Source organism: Charadrius vociferus, unplaced genomic scaffold (genome assembly GCF_000708025.1).
Source record: "Charadrius vociferus isolate BGI_N301 unplaced genomic scaffold, ASM70802v2 scaffold551, whole genome shotgun sequence".
NCBI lineage: Eukaryota > Metazoa > Chordata > Aves > Charadriiformes > Charadriidae > Charadrius > Charadrius vociferus.
The window spans coordinates 362110-378901 of NW_009646611.1; the positions used below are offsets into that span (position 1 = coordinate 362110).

Below are 16792 nucleotides of genomic sequence, written 5' to 3' on the forward strand. Positions count from 1 at the left end.
AAAGGAAAAAATCCAGCACGTGGTAGAGCATGAAATCAAGGTGATAGTGTGTGGTGGTGGTGGGGGGGGAGAGCTTCCTACAGTCGAGGAGAGAAACGCTTGTAGTTTGGGTGAGGATTTTAGCATCTGGTCCCGCGTCCCCCTCCCCCCTGCCCGATACGCCACCTCTGCTTCAAAATTCGGAATATAGCGCGCTCCTGCCCCTCCGCCCCTTCGCCGCGGAGCTGACTGCGGTTCCGAGGGGATTGCACAACGCTTGGGAAGGCTGCCTTGGAAGCGGGGACTGGGGAGAGGAGCTGATGCCCTGCTGCCCTGGAGGATCTGGGTGCGCCAGCATCAAATCCGCAGCGTGGACGGGGCAAAATTTGGAGTCTGTAGAGCAAACGGGTGAACGGGAGTTTTAGAAAGCTGCTTCGCTTCAGTTTGCCGGTGGCGGGGGCGGAGGGAAGGAAGGAGCTGTCTGACTTTTAAAATCAGTGCAATTCTTACTTAAAGACGAGCGTAAAAACATGTAGACCCGCAGTCATTCCAGGGCCATGATTTGGCATTGCTGAGACTGAAAAGAACTTGACATAATCTCCGCTTTTTAAAAAGGCAAAGCCTGTCAAAGTCCCACTCTGACAAAAGCCACTCGGCGTAGGCAAACGCAACTGATGGCACTTCCGTTAGAGCATGCATAAACTGGGGGGTCATCAAAAATATACTGAGACGGGCAGGAGGCACTTGAAAAAGAGAGGGCTCAACAGTTTGAAAACTCAAGAGCAGGCGTAGCGAATTGTTTGTTATCGAGGAAGAGAAAGTGAAAGGCTTTTCCAGATATTTATGAAGTTCACAACTGAAACCGTGACCTCTTTGACTTGAAATCTGGTGGGCTTGGTAAAGTGGTAAGCGACAGAAACTATTTTAAAAAATAACCCTCAAGGATACCATCATTTTCTTCATTGTCCACTACATTAAGAAACGTTTAGAGTAATTCAGGATGGGTTTAAATGGATTTTATTTTACGCAGCTGGTCTACAGGCTAAAAACTTTTCCAAGATTAAAAGCCGTATTTAGTTAAAACGCTGGTGGCAAAATCTCTTGTTGCATCTTCGTTACATCTTATGAAATAAAAGGAATTCTCTGATTCCGTGAGGTGCATGAACAATGCTAAAATTTGCATTCCCATTACTACTGGGAAAATAAGTGGATGCCTGTCGGTGTAAGGATTTACTGTAGTTGTCAGTCTATTTAAAGCTGAAGGAAAAAAGGAAATCGGTCTCTTTCACTGTCAGGGAAGTATCTGTATCGCTTTCTGTTTATTTCATTTTGCAATGCAAACAAAAAAAAAAAAAAAAGCCAGTGGGGAATGTCACAAAGCTTACCCTGCAGTGACTGGAGCCTTCCACTGGATTTAGTGGACAAGGGTTTGAGCCTTCAGCCATGGTTACACTTATCCTGCGCTGTACTCCCAACCTCATTTTCTAAGAGATTCTGAAGATCAAGGCAGGTAACTGTTTCCTCCTCCCTTCCCCTAAGAAAATATATTATGTCCGTTCACACAACTGTGAATCTCTCAAACTGAAAAGAGGCATCTTTTGACGACAACTGGGTAGCTGCTCTATCTTTGGTTTTTCTTCAAGAAAAGCCTGAGTTTTGGGCTGAACATTTAACCCCACCCCTTTATTAATCCTGAACTCTTGGTGCTAGATATTTAATGCCCTTCTAATGTATGGCAGCAAGAATTTTTTTTAAGTCGCTGCGTTTCTGTATTTGTCATCCATAATTGCCCCTCTTTTGATTAAAATTCATCCCCTTTATTTCGCATTAATTTGTTTTTTTATTTAAACAGAATACCGTACTTGAAAGATTTTCATCCACGCCTTCCCCGCTTTTTGGAGGCATATTCATCACACTTGGAACTACTTCAATAGCCATTTGTATAAAATCCTAATAGTAAATAACTAAGAAGTGAAGAGAGACTGTTTAAGTTTCAGTGCCAGCATTCTGAGACAATTATTAATGCTGTTGCTTATTTACAGATACATTTCCTCTCCTTAAGCATATCACTTAAAGCCACAGAATGTTCAGTGTTTTCTTGAGCACTGAATCTGTTCCGCATTTCAGAGCTGAATTAACCTTAGGCTACCCCTTTCTTGCACTCCTTTGCTTTCGTTCCTCAACGTTTAAGATCAGGAACATTGATTCATAAAGCTTGCGTTTATAGATAGTGTAAAGAAAGCAAAACATGGACATTCCTCGTATCATTTGTCTCCCAAACTAGTAACTGTTGCTCAGCCATATAGATACTCTGAGACTTTACCAGCAGAGATAGCCCATTTTCCTTATTTGTTCTGATGGCGGGAGTGTAATTTTTTAAATTATAAACAAAAATGGAGAAGACGAGCAAAATTTTGGACAATGGACTGTATGTTTGTCCCTGCGCTTGCTCTTTTTCCCAGGAATTCACATATTTCAGGGGAATGGGAGAACAGAAATATTTTCCACTATGCTTTGTTATACTTTTGTTTGCAATGGAGAAAGCAAGGTGAAATGTGGTAGTTTTATAAACTGTCTGACTTACAGTTTTCTTTTGCCCTAACCCAGGTTTTAAGCAGTTTTGGGAGTTCTCTTTGAAGATATTGAATAGGCTGCCACAGAACAGGGTGAAATTGTCAACTGTTCTTGTTGTAAAGGTCTGGGAAATACTACTTACTTAGTCATCGCCTCCTGCATGCTACAGCTGTCAGTGTCTCCAGGTTTTGTAGTCGCTCTGTCATTATCTTCAGAACATTCCTTTCAACCTGCGTAGGCCCAGAAGTGGGTCAGGAAACTTGCATGCGGGTTGAGGAGTGATGCACACAAATCTTTAGATGTTAACGTTTTGCAGTGAGTAATGGCATCTGCCTCCTTGCCTTTGTAACTCAGCTCTGCATATGTCAAGGATGTAGGAGTACAAAGACGATACTAAATTTGAGGCTAGGTTGCAAATAAATTCGCTTATTTTAAAGCGCACTAATGGTCAGAATTATCTGTGTGCTAATGAGGTGCGGATGAAAACCATGCTGAGTGGATAAAAAACATATTCTTGGAGTGCTTTGTTGCTTTGTGGTACGAGTTGTTCTATATGGAATATTTTGGATTTTTCTGATGCCTCCCCTTCTCATTACTTGCCTGTGACTTTTGAGGCCATTTTATTTCTGTTTTTTATCGAGTAGGTTTTGATTTTCAGACGATGCAGAACCCATCAAACGCAAAATTACTACTGCGATTGTCTAGGTTGGCTTACTTAGGTCCAAGTTTTCTTAAAACTTCAGTCGGGAGAAAAGCATATTAATGACTATATAGAAAGAACAATCTAGGCTTACTGAGAAATGTGAAAAGAAAGCGAATCTGGTAGCCTTAAGGAAGCCTACAATGCCATGGCAAAAAAAAAAAAAAAAGGAATCACTACTATGCTGAAAAGATTAGGGGGAGGCTGAGTGGTGTTGAAGGAGTTCTAAGCACTACAACTATTCAAACATTTAATTGCGATAGATAAGTGTATGTTATAAGAAAATTTGATTCCAGTTAAAGACTAATGTAATTAAACACATGCCCCCAGGCCTAAGAAACCTTTTTAAATTATTATTATTTTTTTTATTTTTTAAAGTTTGACATGGATAAATGTTTTTATATGGCGCAGGTTTCCAAGGAAAGGTAATAACAACTATTCATATTTTTGACTGTATTTACAATAGTATCATATAGAAACACTGCTGTTGAACATACAAAAACATTTCAGGAATCTGGTGTTTCAATAGCTGTTCTGCTGGTTTTTGTTCATTGACAAATCACTCGAAAAGAAAACAATACTCTCTTTTCCAGTGTTTTAACATCTTTTATAACCTACCTATTCTCAATGTGCACGCAGTAAAAAGTTACATCTCCAGGGAACGTATTTTAAACACATCTAAATATCATAAATCATATGTGCTTGTTTGAAATGGTCTCTAAAAAGCAGGTAATTTTGATAAATGATTATAAATACTGCAAATTCATGGGTTTTGAGGACTTCTGATTGGTTTCTGAAACACATCAGTAAGAAAAATGAGCTGCACACTTGTAGTCAAAAAGAACTGTGTAACTGATTCATCAATATGTCTGTGCTTTTCAGCGTGGTTGTAAACGGAAGCAAGAAAAAATACATAATAAAGCATAGTTTTTCTGGAAAGAGTTAATTTGTTTGGGATCCAGTCTCAAAGCATCACTTACCATTTAAAAAAACCCAACAACAACAAGAAAACACCTCTGTAGAATTCATAAATGAATCAAGTTCAAAATCTGACGAATAATAATAATATTTTTAGGAGAAAACTTTTAAGGCTGATTGCTTAGCAAATGTTGGGCTACCTAGTGGGCTACTTGCTGGATTGTTTAATAGATGAAAATTTGCAATATGTTCACTTTCGCTCTCAGGAAATAATAATCAGGAACTTTTCTAGGACTGTAAAATTTTTAAACACTATTTTACTGATACATTCTCAGAATTCTTTGCCTATAGCCAAAGAGTAATTTTGTGTGGACAGAAAAAAGTATAGCCCCTAATTAAATATTTTGGTCTGTTTATAGATATCATTCAGTAGGATTTACACTCCCTGCCTCCCCCCCCAACATTTTAGAAACATTAGGGTCCCAATCCAGACGTTTACTGGAGAACAAATGTTTTTGTGCGAAGGTCTATTGACTCTACTGGAACTACTGAAGTGCTCAAGGTCTTTTAAGCCCTTGGAGCTTATTTCTGTTACTCTGTTTTAAATCTTTGGCACAGAAATGTAATTGCATGTTATTCATTTATTATTTGGTATTAAGCACTATGAAGGATCCCAGTCTTCAAAGCAAAGCCACTGAGGGCTCTGGCTGGGTATGAAGTGTGGTACTAGAACTAAATGCAGAAGGAGATATGGACACATGGGAATTAAGGATCCAAATATTCTGGCAAACATTCTGGAGAAAATTTCACTAAAACTTTTCAATAAATCATGGCTGCAGTTACCTTTCAGGATTTTTAAACAACTGTTGCATGGTAGGGGAATAAAAATGCTTTATTATTCTTGTAGATATTAATTGATAAAATATTAGGGTTGCCCGATTGTTTAAGCATTGACAATTCAGCATTATCTATATAAATTGAATTTTAATTTCATTGGTTTTAACATCCTAGGATAAAATTTGTCCTAACATATCTAGCATAACTTCTCTACTATTTTGCACAGTAAGTAATCGGATTCCATTTTTTTTTTGTCAGACTCGTTGCCCTTTTTAGACATGCTAATTATTTAATAAGTGCTTTTTAATTGAGCCTGTTAACTTGCATATAGTTTTCTGTTTGGAAATATTCATTCTTTAGTCATGTGATGGCTCGATATGCTGCATCTTTGAAATTCTCAAGAGCAGGATTGAGTTCTGTGTCTTGAAATTCAAGGGAAGGTGACAACATTATCTTTGCTGCTGTCTGCTAATAATCCGATATTGCTCACCGGATTATTGCTTTCAGCAAATACAATGTTACACGGCAGTATGAGTGGTCGCTGTAGCATGTTTCTTTCAGCAGCAAAATGTATTCTACCAAGCAGTTTTTTTAGTCTCCGGAAAGGAAGCAAAGTAAATCTGGTTTCATCTGCTAGAAGGAGGAAAGTTTAAATCCATCAGTAAAATGTAGTTACGATGGGGTTGGGTTCAGACCTTATTTTTGCGATGTTATCCCCGTGTCCTTGTTCTAATACACTTAAGAATGCAACTTGAAAGGACGCGAAAGAAAAGTCATATTTTTTAAATATAAATACTTGCATGTGTCGCTAATAAGGTTTCTAACTAAAATAGTGTGGTGTTAGAGAAGCTTGATAAACAGTGCTTGAGGCTACTTCATTACATCAGTGCACAGCTGGGCACTGAACCCAGCCTTATGATCTGTCTCGAGCCTGTGCCCTATCCTTTTATGTCTGTTTTCCCAACCTATACAATGGCAATGCCAGTGCTTCCCTTCCATTTGTAAAGTACTGTAAGCTTTTATTTAATGAAAAGCTTTGTGTGCGCGCGCTTGCTTTTTTTAGTAGGCTTTAAAGACTTACAGATCTGCATCATCGTTTCTCAAGTATTACTGGTGGCAGGGTAGGGGCGAGACAGTGTACTGCCACCCCACAGAAAAAGCCTTCCTCCCACTACGCAGCAGGGCAGTCCCATCACCTTTACCAGCCTGAGCTCCTGTGGCTGCAGAGGTGTGCACAGCAAGAAGTCATTTGGCTTCTGGGGTGAGTGTCCGGGGACTTTGATGGTCGGATAGCTGCTTTCCTACTGTATTTAATGAAAGCTTGAATTCAAAAATCGCCTGATGTAATTGTGTTGGATGCACGCAGTCTAGTCTTGTGTGAGTTTGAAGTATTTGGATCACTGAAAAAAGTTACTAAAAGAAATGGTTTACAAACATACACGCTAAGGGAAGTTTCACCCGGAAGATATTGATGGCAAAACTCCCACTGATTTTTGGTAGTACCAAACTTTAAGATGTGCATTCTTACTATGAATGTAGCTTAGCCTGGGAGAAGGAGATAGGTCAGTAAGCCGAGCTAGTGCTTATGCTTTTTGTGATACGCTGTCTCGCATGCGTCTAGCGGCAAACACAGCAAAGGAATGCTTGTTTAAAAAAACCACTGCTGCCTTCGGTTGTAGTTTTCTAGTGTTTGTTGTTCTTGTTATTTATATATATATTACAAAATCTGTGTCCTTTGATAAGTTTACCTAAACCATATCTGTTTAAAATAATACTTTCATAGAAAAAAATTTAAATCACACTGATGTTATTAAATCTCTGCTGGTTTTATATATATATCTGTAATATCACTAGTGCAGAGTTGCGTCACTGTGTCCTAGCATTCACTGAGTGATGTAAAGTGAGAAAAAATCCTTAATATAATGGGACATAGTAGTAGACAGCTCACTGTCTTGAAAAGTTGCTTTTGAGGTCTTCTACTAAACATTATAAATAGACAACTTTGGCTGTCAAAATTCTACTTGTTAACATCAAAGATATTAAAGATGTAGACGTCATTGTAGGTTAGGGAGGATGTCCTTCACTTTGAGATCTTGGACCTACAGAAGACAGTAACATACCTCCTATTCGGCACATGAGTTTATTTGCAGTATGGAATTGTGAATTTTACAAATAGTTTTGGGGGTAGGTTACTTGACTGGAAGTTGTGCATATTACTAAATAGGCATGTGATTATACCTCAAAAGAAAAATCAGAAATCACATTTGGAAATTGGCTACTCAGTAGTATGTTGTTTAATGATGAATTTAATCATTCAATGCTATGCAGTCTGAAACCACTGGAGCTTCTTGCTCAGTACAAAGAAAAAACATTCTGAACTTTGTAACGAAAATTACCTGTGCTGAATAAACCCTGCAGTAGTGGGGAAAGGGGCCCTTAAAATACATAAACAGAAGAAAACATACATGAAAACTTAACAGTCATTTGAAAGAAAAGTTATTTTGTACTTGAACCTATGTTTCCTTTTATCTTTCTTTTCAACAAATGAAACAAAATAATTGACCAAACAGCAGAAGAAACAAGTCTCAAAGGAATGAGTCAAATCTTTCATTTATGATGGAAGAGCATAGTTTTACTAAACCAATAAAATCCAGTGGATTATGAAACCCTAACTGGAAGCCAAGTAATCTTTCTTCTTTCTTTCTTTCTTTTTTTTTTTTTTTTTTTATAAAGCTGCTTCTTGGACTAGAGAAAAATTGGTTGATTGAACATTATTTTATAGCAAATAGGATATGAAAAACTAAAACTGAAACAGATTACTGCAGGCTTTTAAAAGTCCTTCTTCCTTCTGCATTCTCTCAGATCTCTAATAGCTATTTTTTATTTTTAGCGAGCCTGAACAAATGCTGCCTTACATAAACTGCGTTAGATGCACTTCAGTGGCCTCTGCCACCATTGTGAGTTTTAATTCTTAGGCTGCGATCCTGCGATGATGCCAGTATGCATTTGATTTTGTATGTTGGGAGGTGAATGAAATCTTGGGTGTGCTGAAGTCAAAACTACCTACTGAGTGGAGCCAGGACTTCACAGCAGAGGTAGTCATATTACTTTGATACGAACACACCCGAAGTTAAGTGTATGTTTACACATTTTGGTGAATTGGGGGCATTAGTCACTTAAATTTACCAAGCGGAAAAAACTGTTTCCCACTTTGGTCCTTCTAAAAATAGATACTAAAAAATCTGTTGGACATATGTGGACTGACAATATAGCTCTGAAGAGAGTTGAATGAGCCGTGGGGTTTTCTACCTGCCAAGCAAAAAATGGCATATTCTAGAAGTATGCAATGTACCCTGAGCGTGCATGGGGGCTTTTTTGGAAGGGGGTGTTTTTCCAGGGTGCGTGAGGCTCCTCAGGCACACAGGTCTCTCTCAGTAGCTTTTCAAGTCTTTCATTTTCTTCCAGCTGGTGCAGAATACCAGAACGCTGTAGGCTCCATCCTCGTAGGGGATGTGGACAGGCAAAACCTACTTGTTAAAATGTGCTTATTACTGTAAAAAGAATGGTAGGAACAGTGACTAGATGTCTCCTAAATTAATGAAAATATCATTTGGTTTAGTGAAGGGAAAAGAGCTGAAGTCAGATGTGGTGATAAACTAGACGATGGCATATTTTGCACGGCTTTGGTACACTGAGCTGGTAAAAACGGTGTCAATGGAAGCCCGGGTGGCTACGCTCACATGGACCGCTCGAAAATGCCTTGTAAAGCTTTGTGCTGAGAATGCCAGAAAGTGTTTTCTGCCAGAAGAAAACAGCACTCTAATGGGGGCTAAGGCGTGTTCACTCCTTTTGAATTGGTATTTTCTGAACTAGACTTTAAAACCTGGTAAAAGTCCACGAGTCACACACGCCTTATGTAGGGCTTAGGGAGAACTGAGAACGTTGCAAGTCCTTTGCGCTTTGGAATAACTGATTTGATTGACTCAGAATTGACATAGTAATATTAAGCTCTTATTTTTTTTTCTTATTTTTTTTCTTTCTATATTCTTGTTTTGGGAGTACCACAATGACCTCAAGCCACAGCTGTGTGTTAAGTCTTTGCGTTCCTGAGGACATTAGAACAATACACACTAATGGTCTCACTCCCGTCTCCCTCTCCTTCCCTCCCTCTCTTCCTTTTTTTGCACAAGTCCATTTCTGAAGGAGCGTACGCCTGTATATCCTTTCAATTGCCATTTATCCTTGCAGAATGAGTACTTTCTTTACTGCAAAACAAATAATACCACCCTTTACCTTAATCAGATTTCCATTAGATGTTAATTTACAATAACTGAAGAACTGCAGTGATCCACTAAATAGAGCAGTTCAGTTAGGTAACGTTAGTCTGTTAGGCAATGCAAGATGAAGCAGTTATGGATCAGCAGAGCAGTCAGATAAAAATATGAGGCTTCATTAGCAGTTGTTCATAAGGCATCTTGAATCCTCGGCATTATCTTTTCTTGTATTATTACCACTTTAATTTATGTGATTTTCTAATAGATTATATTATTGGGCCAATGAAAAGATTTAGTGTTCTTTTGTCTGTATTATTTGTTTTTATGAAGCAATTTATTATTATTAAAAGTAGTAAATAGAACAACTTAAATTATAAATGAAAAAAATTATGTGAATACGCACAGGAGAAAAAGCTGGAGACGGGGCGCAAGTATTGTGGATTGGTTTACATCATGAAGAAATACGCTGCCAAACTTTCCTGTAGCTTTGCTTTTTATTTTTTTTTTCTCCACTCATTCTGACCCCTTTGCTTTTTACACTTTGATACTTAGCTACAACTTTACGAGGCAAACATCATTATTGCTTTAATGTGAGGGTACGTAGAGAAATCTAGCAGTATTCAAACCCTATAAAGCTATCTTTATTTCACTGGTTCCAAACTGAAATTTAGACATTCAGAGAAGGCGCCAATTGGGTTTGTAGTCTGCCAGCATGAGAAATATCAGAGATTTAACATTTTTGTATTTGCAAACATATCACAAGAGCTTTGCCAGACATGACACCCAAACAAACACTTCTTTTGGATAGAGATTGGGTGTTTCAAGTACAGTGGCTAAATGTGTCCAGCCGTTTTTAAGTATGTTTGGTGAAATATAACTTACAGAATGACCCAGTCCTTCAAAGATCTTGGGTAAGCCGTTTCCTTCCCTCCTGCAAAAGTCACTCAGTGCTTTGCCAGGCTGTGTACTGATGCTCTAGTTCTGTTGAAGCTTAGGTTACTGTGTATTACTCTCTTGGAGTTAACAGTATAATGTTGAAAAAGTTCAGCACAGGCATGTCGATCGCTACTCTGATTCCTTCAGCTCCATGGTGTGTGGCTAAGAAATGTTTGTAGTTCCACAACATATGGGTAGATACCATAAAAATATTATTTATAGAGGCTCTGGCTTGCTTTGTGTTTTTCAAGCATGTTTCCACAACTAATTGATAGTCTTAATTCACACACACACAAACTAAAAGCTGCATCCATGTTAATCTTGAAACATATGGTTGACTTGATTATGTGGATAAGCAGAAAGCTTGATGCTACCCGTATAATGGAGTCTGGCTACACGCTATTGCTGGCCTATTAATTAAAAGGACCTTGTTAACATATCAGCAGACTCTTATCACAAAAGGCAGGGGTGAATTCCACACTGAGCTAGAAATGCAAGTACTGCTTTTACCTGAGGTGTTCATATGAACCTACTTGTTCAGAAGTTATTTGGCAGGGGGTACGTGTTCCCTAACTACCTCTAGAAGAATATTTCTGCAAGTTTGGGAACTGAAGCAAGTCCAGGGAATGTGTGTAGCATGTTGCACAACAAGCACAAAAAGGTCTCACTAATCAGCGTTTGCACCTTCCCCGCCATGTCATTTAATGCCTCCTGTATCTCTGCTCTCCATAAAGCCGAAGAGCTAGCTTTATGCAGTTAAAGTTGGTTTCTTTATAAAAGCAGACAGCATTTCCTTTCCTTCTAGGGTGAGAATGCACAGACACAGGAAAAAAATGCTCACAAAAGAGAGCTGGGGGTAAGCACAAAGCATTTTTCTACAGGGGCAGAACAACTTTGCCCTTGGTTTCCGCCGTACAAGGCCATTGGCTGCTGTGTGTTCTCAGCAGGGTGAGAACTATGGTTTAGAAGATCTTATTTTGCCATGAGAGTTTGCAAGTTGCTTTTATCAATCTTCTCTCTCTTCTACATGTTTTCAGACTGTTTTGCAAATGGTTTTTATACCACTTAGCAGAAATCAAAACCTGTTTTCCTGCCCTGGCCCTCTCTTGGCTCCTTTTTTAACCCTGCCAAAACCAAAGCTGATGAAATGATTCTACCATTCAATCATACCCTTTTGAAATTCCCTTCCTAGAATCCTTCTTCTGGTTCCAGCTTATCCTCTCTGAGTTAAACTTATTTCCCTGAAAGGCATTGCCCAGCTGCTGCTCAGCTGATGTTTTGGATCCTGTTTCTTATCTACCTCAATGTTTTCTCAGTGCTGTCTTAAGTGTGTTCTTCCTTTTTCCATTCATACTCTTCTCTGTCTTCAGTATGGCTCACGTACATGCAAGAAACATCCAGAAGCAATATTCTGTCACTATCCCGTAGGCCCCAAACCATCAGTTGTTTTACTGTGAACTTACTTTTGGTAACCGTAGGTCATTCGTGGCTCTTCTGTGCATTTATGGTGTGTAAGAAAAGTGTGCAAGGCTGAGAATAAACAGGGAAAAAAAAGAGAGAAAAAAAAGATGTTTCATGTCCTGTCTCTTCTCTTCTTGAGGTTTTAACTTCATAAGGGTGTGCACCACAGAGCAGATTCTGTAAACAGCTATAGTGGAAATCAAGCATGACCCAGACATGACAATGATGGTGGTTAATATTTAATACCAGTGATGTACCCAGTGTTGAGCAGAGCCGTGTGTAAAATGGGAGTATTTGAAATTAAACCAAATGGGTGAAAAAAAAAAATAATCTAACTTTCTTAAAATGCACTCTCTTAATTCCAAGATTTTAGGTAATAGTTACTTGTGCCAGAAGGAATGTGTTTCAAGGAAAGGAAAGTCTCATTTTGAAAGGGCCTGTAAACTCTTTAAATAGGATTGGCAATTTCTCCTTTCACTCTAGTTTTCTGTAAGAAGAATTTTGAAAACAGTAAAATATTTTTTTGTGATTCCATTTCATTGATATAATAGATGTAAATATAAATTTGCTGTCCGTGTGAGTGTGTGCGGGCATGAGTGTATCGAATCAAAAATAACAGCGGATAGGGACCTGGATAGTCCACTTGATTTGACTGAACCAGCACTTGGTTATGCTGTGCTATTTTATTCCTAAATGTGTTTTAAAGCAGTTTGAGGAAGATGAGGGAGCTGCAGGCAGGGAGAGAAAAGAAAACGTCCAGGAGTCTTGCTGATACCTTTTGAATACTTGGGCTTGGCAATTTTGCAGTTATTTTCAATATCCAGTTTTTCAGTGTAGTATCAGCAAATAGAGTGCGTGGTAAAATTACAGAAGATATTAAATCTGAACTCTGGAGACATAAATTCACATGAGGATCAGATCACAAGATTGGCTGCTTTCCGGCTAGTCTCCAGTGGGCTTTTTTCCATATCACAAAAATCACCATACAGTTTGGCACAACCTTCAGGCTCAGTGAAGAGGGTTCTGTTCCAGGACTGAAACAGCCAACAGCACAAGATGCCAGAACTGAGGTGCATTTGCAGTGGAGGACGGAGACAGTTTTACAGCTTTTGTCTCAAGTCTTTTTTCCCCTTGCTAGGAATAAATCTCCTTGGGTTTTGGTAAGCATTGTATCAACTTTATAGGGGAAAGAGGGAGGAATGAGATGCTAACCTTCATATTTGTGACTTTATAACTAACAAAAAAACTAGAAGTGTGTTGTGTTGGTAACTCACATTTCTGCAGCACACATTAGGATCTAATAGACAGTATTTGAAAAGATTTAAAGAAATAGGTAAATAGATACTTTTCTGGTCAAAATTAGAAAAAAAAAATAAAGTTGCAGTCTTCTGAAAGTGGAGTCCTTCTCCCTTCCCACACCTCCCTTCAGCAAGCTGATGTTTCCAGCAACTTCAAAAACAGAAGACTTCTCTGTAATCCTAAATGTACATAAGGAATAGATTAAAGTCCTGATTTGCGAAAAAATTTGAGCATATGCTTAAGAACCACTGACTTCAATGGGAGTTAAACATGTCCTCACACACGCTTCTTGAACTGGAGACTAATAAGGATATTAAAAAGGATCAAGAGGCTGCCCCCCTTCAGGAAATGCTGCAAAACTGTCATAGCTGAAAGCTTTTTTGGTCATAATCATAATGACTTTCATCACTACCCTCCTCACCTCACTTCCAACCTGCACAAAGAGGAGAAAACAACCCTTCTCTCCCTCTCTCCCCCTCTCTCCCCCTCTCTTCTCCATGCTACTCTATGCCAGGCTAAGCTTTCTCGGGCTCCAAAAAGGTGAGGAACTACAGACCCTGCAGTGTCTGTTAGGGTTGCCATTATTTCCAGTGTAATGAATGTGGATGGTGGTCAGATGGTACAGTGGATGATGGTTGAACAACCCCTCTGGGAGAATTAATTACAAGATAATTACATTGCTGTCTAGCTATGCAGACCTAGGAATGATTGGAAGGACATAAAACACAGTACAGGTTAAAAAAAAAAAAAAAAAAAAAGGAAAGGAACCCTTCCTAAAAAGACACACGTAATTTACCTAGAGAAATCCTATTTACAGGGAAAAAGGTACCCCCTGCCAAACAGCAATCCATACTAATATTCTTTTATTAGACGAGTGACAGATGGAGTGAAGTAGTGATGACTAAAAGGCTTGAGTGTGGGCTGATTTCTTTCAATTCAGTATGGCAAAACGGGTTATGTATATGGTTTGTGAGTGTGGTACTCATTTATTAAATGCTCATTTGGACTTTAAAAAATAGCTTGCCTTCGTTAGCAGTCTCAGGAAACAGACTCCATGGTGTAATAAATCTCACTTGCAGGAATTTTGGCCTGATACTCATCTTAAAATACTCCAAACTTTCTTTTTCTGAACCTTGTCTCATGCTCTGCTACAGTCCTAAGTAATTTATCCCTTCTCTTCATCATCCAGCTTTAGAAGACAATTCTCATGCATCCTTATGCACAGGCTTAGTTAATTTGGGGATGATTCTTTGTTCTTATCTTCAAGTCATTAATTCCAACCTTTTTGTTTTATTTCCTTAATGAAAACTCTTTCTATAACTGAAGGTCAGAGGCAGCTTTGGCACAATGGCTGTTGAGCATTGTATCACTCACTGAAAATAATTTATGTAAGAATCATAAAGCAGTAGAAACATTAAACTTAAATATAGTTTGGAAAAGAAAAACTGATGAGGAGAATGCTCATTAGGTATAGGAAAAGCTGAAAACGGACTGTATGTTTCTTTCTGTCTCCCGTATTTTATTAAATTAGCTCATGTAAATTAGTAAACATGTTTCCTGCCAACTTTGTTTACGTGCTTCTTTCTTTCATTCAAGTCAGAAAAAAACACAGATTTCCATCCGTGGTTTTGTGTTTTCACTAGTCACTCTTTCCTTTGTTGCTGTGTGTGCTGTAAAACTAAAATGAGATATCCAGTTGTTCTTTACTTTTGTCCAGTGGAGTATACTTATTCATGAACCTGCTTGAGTTTTTTCTTGATGTTTCAGTATTCACTGTGATAAGCCTGCAAAATTTCTGTGTTCTAAAGCAGAGACTTTCTTAAACGGTTTGAATTCGCACATTTCTGCAGAACGGCTTTTCCCGTAGTGGGAAGAGGAGTGGGAATGGACCTTTGCTCTCCCAGGGTTAGTATCAGGTAATGCTGTGCATTTCCTATGTCATGTGTTTTAGTTGAAGAGGTATGGCACTACCACATAGTTACATTTGCCTGTCTGTCTCAGCAGTTGCCCCCTAACATTTAAATACGAAGTCTTACGACTACTTAGCTCAGCTTTCAACCATCTTAGGACACACCAGGGTCCTGGCACAAGATGTATCCTGGACTCTCGCAGAGCATTGCAGCTCCTATATCAGGCTCCACATCACTGTGGGATGGATGTAGTTGTCCAGAGCAATAGAAATTACGTAGCCCCTTTAGCATGGTGTGGCACAGCACACATCAACTTATGTTCTACTTCCACATCATGATGTGATCTCCTTTTTGTTTTCTTATATAATTTACTTGGTAATTTTCTGACTGTTTCTGCTACTGTGTTTTGTTTTATGCTGATTTTCAGTTTGTTCAGTCTTCAAGTCTATGAGTTAATCTGTGACCACTTTTCGATAGCCAAGTAAGATGGATTCATATTTTTTTGAATGTATTAAACGAAAAAGTCTTGTTCCAAAAGATATTGTTTTGAAAGATATAATTTTACAATGACTTTATACAAACTTTATGTCTGCTACTAATAAAAAATGAGATATTGCAAATAGTCCCTAACTGGACGTTTTGCTAAGTTAGTGTTTTATTCATCTTATTATACTAAGGAATTTAAAAGCTAGAAAAGCTGGCATTAAACTGAAAGGGCAATGGAAAGTTGGTAGCCTAAACATTTGTTTTGATTCATATGGAAGGAAAGAATTTGGACCAGATGCTTGAAAGAGCTCAGAACCCAGCAGCCCCATTGTTCTTCATTTAGGTGCCTAAATGGTAACAGTCGGGTGTGCAGCTCTCTTGAAAGCTGATCCTTTTGTGTTGAGGCAGCTTTTAGGCTTTAGCCTATCTCTTCCTGGCTATAGAACTTCAACTGTAAACATTTTCTTCCAGAATTGTCCCTCATCTATATCCTTCAAGCATTTGCTTATAGTTAAGAGATCTATTGTTAATATTGCAGGGCTGCACCCCCTTCAGCATGTCCTGAGTTTTAAAAATATGTGTCCCTCACGTTGCTTTCATACCGGGGACCTACTTCTCTGCATCTAATGCTTTGGTAATACATTTTCAAGGAGTTCAACCAGTGTGTGGACTCTTAAACTGCAGGACATTCATATGCTTTTGTTTGCTTTAGGCTGGCAATCCTGTAAAATAGAACATATTTTAAAGAAACCAGGGCTGTGCACTTTCTTCTATAAAGTAAGCTCCCAGTCCTAGAAAATTTCCTGAGTGAGGCTAGTGTATAGGATGCTTGCAAATCATCGTGCTTATACTTTAAGGTTGATAATATACAGATGATCATAATGCACGTAATTGCAGGATTGGGTTAAATCAAGATCAAACAAGGGATCTAGTGTGCCTTCTTATAGTTAAAAAAAGGATAGTAAAAATTAGCTCTTGATTTTACATCAGTTCTGTATACACACATACACACTCTTACACACAAATACAAACACAGTAAAAATATCATTCAAACTTTTATTGTGGTGTGTGCTATGTAAGATGTTGTATTTGATTCAAAAGCAGCTTTGGACTTCATTCTTGGATTACCAGGTTTTAGAATTTAGATATAATTATTAAAAGGAGGGGGCTATTAGTAGGCTTAAAAGACTAAGACTAAATTTTAATAAGTCACCATGCTACCCTGCACCCCAAAAGCAGAGAAGATGGGTGACTTTGAAATAAGACATAGGAAAGAACTCAAGAAGAAAAAAGTTGAATTTCCAATGCTGACATAGACTTCTTGTATGAATTTGTCTACTAGAACGTTGCCCACAGGCACCCAAGCAGTCTCCAGGGCTGCGAGCACATTCAGGTCAGCACCACTATTTTGCTAGGCA

The 16792-nt window shown here is 38.5% G+C and overlaps 1 protein-coding gene across 1 annotated transcript in view; it reads left to right on the forward strand.

Annotated features, from left to right (window-relative positions):
- Nucleotides 1-16792, forward strand: part of MEOX2 (mesenchyme homeobox 2) — a 52527-nt gene that overhangs the window by 859 nt on the left and 34876 nt on the right. The window lies entirely within an intron of this gene.